This window comes from Arachis hypogaea, chromosome 18 (assembly GCF_003086295.3).
Source record: "Arachis hypogaea cultivar Tifrunner chromosome 18, arahy.Tifrunner.gnm2.J5K5, whole genome shotgun sequence".
NCBI classification, from domain to species: Eukaryota; Viridiplantae; Streptophyta; class Magnoliopsida; order Fabales; family Fabaceae; genus Arachis; species Arachis hypogaea.
Window position 1 is genome coordinate 46,505,207 of NC_092053.1, and position 6,399 is coordinate 46,511,605.

Below are 6,399 nucleotides of genomic sequence, written 5' to 3' on the forward strand. Positions count from 1 at the left end.
TCCTTGAGATTCTTTCATCAAATGATGATAGGTTAGGCTGAGTAGGGTTATTCTAGCCTTGATATGAATGTGGGGAGGTGTTGTTATGGGGGTGTTGATATGGTCTAGATGTGAAGTGTTGGGTGGCTGCATTTTTGGATTTGGGCGTCTTTGATCAAGGCTTTGGTCTTGTTGATTTCCCCACCCAAAGTTTGGGTGATTCCTCCATCCAGGGTTGTAGGTCTTGGAGTATGGATCATGGTATTGCCTAGGTGAATTCCCAATGTAGTTGGCCTGCTCCTGACTACCCTCTGCTTCTTCATTCACTCCTTCTTGGGTTGTTGATGAAGTGGAGATTGCTGCTACTTGGTTCCTCTCCATCTTCTTGGTGAGGTCAGCTAGCTGCTGGGTAATGAGCTTGTTTTGGGCCAGCAGAGCATCTACATTATTCAGCTCCATCACTCCTCTAGTGTTCCCTCTTTCGGAGGCATAGAAGTAGTCATTCTCTGCTACTGTTTCAATGACATCTATGGCCTCCTCAATGGTCTTCTTCTTGTTCAAAGATCCTCCAGATGAATGGTCCACGGCCTTCTTTGACTCATAAGAGAGCCCTTCATAGAAAATGTGCAGCTGCACCCATTCATTGAACATATCTGGTGGGCACCTCCTTGTTAGGTCTTTAAACCTTTCCCATGCTTCATATAGAGTCTCACCATCTTGTTGCCTGAAAGTTTGGACCTCAGCTCTCAGCCTATTGATTCGTTGAGGAGGGTAAAATCTTGCTAAGAATTTGTTCACCACGTCTTCCCAAGTTGTCAAACTTTTCCTTGGGAAAGACTCTAGCCACTTGGCTGCCTTATCCTTGAGTGAGAATGGAAATAAGAGCAGTCTATAGGCGTCAGGATGAACACCATTAGACTTCACTATGTCACATATTCTCAGGAAGGTGGTTAGATGTTGATTGGGGTCCTCTTGGATACTCCCTCCGAACGAACAGTTGTTCTGAACAAGGGTGATGAGCTGTGGCTTCAGTTCAAAATTATTGGCATGGATGGTTGGCTTTTGAATGCTACTTCCACAGTTTCCTGGGTTTGGATTGATGTAAGAGCCTAAAACTCTTCTATCTTCCCCAGCATGATTTGCTCGACCTCCTCTGCCATGGTTGTGAGCCTCTTCTTCATGATGGTTTTCCATGTTTTCTTCCATGTTTGGTTCAAAATATTCCTCAAAGTATTCCTCCTCTTCAGCACCAACTACACGTTTTTCTCTTGCCTCCCTCCTTAGTCTAAGGAAGGTTCTCTTAGGTTCAGAATCAAAGGAAGTTGAAGCCCTGCTTCTTCTCCCTGTCATACAACCAACAAGTACAAGCAAAGAGAATAGGTGCAAAAAGTATATCTGTCAGAATTACTGTTAGTGTGAGTGATGCAATATATCAAACAGTTAATGGGTTAGTGAGATGAATAGTAAATAACAAAGAAAAAGTAAGGGAGAAGGGAAGAAATTAACTATAACAGAAAGTAAATGACTCAAACAGAAATTTAAATCAAACAAAAATAAAATGCTCAATCTAGTTATCCTCCAATCTAATCATTGTTGATGCACAATCAATCCCCGGCAACGGCGCCATAAACTTGATGCACGGTAAACTTGTCTCAAAACAAATTTCCTTCGGCAAGTGTACCGAATTTGTCATCAAGTAAAAACTCACAATAGAGTGAGGTCGAATCCCACAAGGATTGATTGATCAAGCAACTTTAATTAGAGAAATGTTCTAGTTGAGCGAATCCAGAATTTGAGTTGAGAGTTGCAGAAAATAAAATGGCGGGAAGGTAATGGACAGAAAAGTAAATGCTAGAATTAAAGAGCTGAAAGTAAATGACTGAAAGTAAATTGCAGAATTGTAAATGGGAATGGGGGAATTGCTCATAAAAGTAAATAACAGAAATTAAAGCGAATGGGTAAGATCAGAAATGGGGAGTTCATTGGGCTTAGGAGATGTTGCATTCTCCGGATCAATTTCATTTTCATCTCTTCCTCAATCAATGCACTCATTGATCTCCTTGGCAATCTTAAGTGATTGAATTACAATTTCTTGTAATTCAATCTCTCAAATCTTGATCAATAGCCAATTCCTTGGTCAATTGCTCATGAGAAGAGTGAAGTATGGTCACTGATTATACCACATGCATTTCCCAAACCAAGTGTTGAGAGGATTATAGTCACATATCCATCCAAACCCAATTTGGTCCAGCATGAGAAGGCATTTCTAGCTTGATCTCTTCATTCCTCTTTCAAGGTTCAGAAGAGATCCAAGTATGAATAGCTTATTTTCCAAGATAACTACCCAATTGGATGAAGATCGAAAGCTTTCAAGTAAAATCAAGAGAAAAGATAGAAGAAGAATAATGAAAACTAGTATTGATCCATCAAATTACAACAGGGCTCCCTAACCCAATGAAAGGGGTTTAGTTGTTCATAGCTCTGGAAAATGAAAACAAGGATGGAGAATACATTATGAAAACTAGAAGTGCAGAGAAAGTAAAATACAGAGAGTAGTTCTATGCCAAGAGGCTCCCTATAATTTCCAACTCTCCAAAATAATTCAAAGCTACTCCTATATATACTACTCTTCTGTTCTTCTAGTTGATTCTTCAAGTCTTGGGTATGGGCCTTTGGATCTTGAGTTTGAAGCAGTTCTCTTCTTCATTGGGCTCAGCTTTACTTGCAGAGAGAAAGTGTAAAGTGGGCAGAGACTTTAGCTCAGGACGTTAGTGGTGTTAACGTTCAGTGAAAATATGGGTTCGAGAACGTTAGTGACATTCAACTTTTTCACTAACGTTCCTTACCTAAGTAAGAGCCACGTTAACCTCAATGTTAGTGGCACAAACGTTGCCACTAACGTTGCCTCTTTGTCCTTCGCGCACGTTATTGGGACTCAACTTTCCCAATAACGTTGAGAAGCCTCCCCCTTCTCTACGTTAGAGTCCACGTTAACTTAGTTAACGTGGCTCTTTTAACATAGGCTTGCCGACCTTCGAGAACGTTAGTGACACTTAACATTGTCACTAACGTTCCAATTTGTCCCTTAGCTCCCACGTTAGAGTCCACGTTAACTAGGTTAACGTGGCTTCTAACGTGGCCATGCTAGCCATCTCCAACGTTAGTGACAAAGTTGAGTGTCACTAACGTTGGCTCAACATTCTCTTATCCACGTTAGCTTCCACGTTAACTAAGTTAACGTGGGAGTTAACGTGGCTCATGGTGGCATGTGTGGGCTCCTTCCAACGTTAGTGACAATGTTGGGTGTCACTAACGTTGGTGTCACCTCCCTTCTTCACGTTAACTTCCACGTTAACTAGGTTAACGTTGGAGTTAACGTGGCTTCTTGGGGATAGTGTGTGTTCATCCCAACGTTAGTGACAATGTTTAGTGTCACTAACATTGTCGACCACCTAGTCTCTTCACGTTAGCTTCCACGTTAACTAGGTTAACGTGGAAGTTAACGTGGCCTTGTGTGACTTGGCCAACGTTAGTGACAATGTTCAATGTCACTAACGTTGGCTTCCCCCCTTTTCTTCTTAACTTTAGAGGCCACGTTAACTAAGTTAGCGTGGACTCTAACGTGGCCACTCATGATCTTGGTCCAACGTTAGTGATAATATTAAGTGTCACTAACGTTGGCTCCATTTCTTTACTTCCACGTTAGAGTTTACGTTAACTTAGTTAACGTGACTCTTAACGTGGGTAATGATGGCTTCGAGAGCATTATTGGCAATCACTTTTCTCATTAACTTTGCAAGTTACTCCCATTCCACGTTAGTGTTAACGTTAGTGTAACTAACGTAGCCACTAATGTGGTTCTTCTTTGCTTCCTTTGTCCTGAAATCAAGCAATAAATTGCATCAAAGTTCTAGTCTAAGTCATGGGAAATGCAACATCCAATTTGTCCTTAAATTTATGCAAAATCCTCATGAAATCATGTAAAGTGCACAATGTATGCTTGAATCAAGATGTAAGTGAATATCTACCCAAAACTAGCTTATTTCCCAAGGAAATGCATGAAACTACCCTAAAAACATTAAAGAAAAAGGTCAGTGAAACTGGCCAAAATGCCCTGGCATCAGCCACCACGTGCTCCAGGTTGAGACTCGAAGCTCTTGTGACCCTATGTCGTAAGTGTGGCCGGCACTATGAAAGGCCCGGATGAGCTCGTCCCCGTGAATATTCACCAGTGAAGGTGATGGATATGGATCATGATTATGATCAAGTTTATATTGAGTATAACTCGAGTTGGGGATGCGCGACAGAGGGACAGTCCAATGGTTAGCTACCAGGACTTGTCGGGTTGGCTCTATAACCGACAAATGATATCATCAGCCACTAGGGACAGGCATGCATCATATGCATCTATGTAACATTGTTTGGGTGTGCATATTATACTTGGTGTGCCTATGTGATTAATTGCTAATTGTTCTACTTGCAATAACTATTTGTTTGTGCTTGCATCTTCCTATTTGTGTTTGCTACTGGGACTCTGTTGGACTGTGGTGATTGGTTGATGGTTGGATTGTTTGGGCCTAGGGCCGTGGTTGAAATGAGATGAATCGATGGTTGATTTCGGTTTGTGTTTCTGGTTTGGAATAAAATATGAAAGGCTGTTTTGGTTCAGCATAGATAAACCGTTTTGAAGGGCTTTTGAGTTTTTGAGAATTGAATGGTTCCTTTTTCAGAAAAGATTTCCGACTTTACTTTTATTGTAAACTGTTGTTTTTGAAAAGAGGCATAAGACGATTATTAATCACTGGTATGGTTTACCTTCACGTATCCTATTACAGTAATTCCCAAAAACCCTCTACTGAGAACCCTTTCGAGGATGATGTTCTCACCCCCCTACATTTTTCCCCTTTCAGGATATGGCGCAGAAGTTACGAAGAGCTTATTTAATTGTTGTTGTGATGCTCTGTATTGTTTTAGTTATGGTTTACCGTACCCTCGCCTTTATCTTGATATAATCTGTAAGAGGGATATGAATTGTATTGGATTATGTTTGTAATATTACTTATATATATATTTATGTATATATATATATAGATGTACTCTTTATGAGTTGTTGTAAGTTGTATGGTATTTATGGATGTACGTTGTCGAACGAAAGTATCTTTGGGAGCGGTATTGCGGTTTAAAGTTTTAAACAGGCTCATATTTTAGTATTAAATAGTATAAGTGTCGTCGTAATGTCCGAGCTATCAGAGTTGCGCAGCCGGAAGCATGAGCTTTGGTAGTTAGGGTATTACAGCAATGATATTATGGTATAATTTAAGCTTTTACTTTAGAACTGTGTTATGATTTTATTTCATCATTTTCTCTTAGATATCAAGTTGACGTATTTTTATTTATTATTATTGAAACGGATGTGATATGAAATTTATAAAAAAAACCTCACACTAAATTTATTTTATTGTAATCTTCCATCTCTTCTATTTCATTTTATTTTTTTTAAATATCATATAATTTATTATAATTTATACCAATTAATTAATTATAATTCATTATATCAGTTAGTTTGATTCATTAATTTATAATATGCATAATAAAATAGATCATTTGTTACTTATAATGTTAATTCTTCTAAAATCTAAATCTGAATAATTATATTTTTACTTTTTGTTATGAACAAAATATTATTAATAATTAACCACTCATACTTTTAATCAAAGTGTTTGGATGATTTTTATATTTATTAATATTAACTGTTAATTATTTTTTCGTAAATACATTGTATTATAATTTTATGTTAGTTCATAATTGATTAACGATTGATGTTCATGAAGCTATGTTACTCTAAATTTTATATTTTATAAATATTTTATTTAAATGTAATTTTTTAAACATAAAAATATATTATTTTTAATAATATAATATTTTTACTTTTTTTTAATTATTCTAAATGAATATTTTATCGAATACTAATTAAAGTCATCCTTCCATTTGCTTTTACTAATCTATTATCTAACTATTATATAAAATTAAAATCGTATTAATAAATTTAATATTAAAGTTAATTTGGCTTTTTATTTAGAGTATTTTTCGATTTTTTTAGTCTAATCAACCAAAACTATTCAATTATGAATAGTCACTTCTATCTTATTTTAAATTATTGACTAATTAAAATTACTAAAATTTTAATAATATAATTATGTTTTATATTTTTATATTTAGTGCAATCCATCTAAGCTATATAATAATACTTAAATTTTTTTATTTTAAAATGTAATACTACATACCGTAATAGTAAAATAACATAGTAAATTGTCATGTTTTAATATTAAATATAAAATTAATACGTAAAAAAATCTACTTAATATACTAAAATTGAGTTTTTTTTTTCAACTAAAGAAAGTGAGGTGTCAATTTCTCATG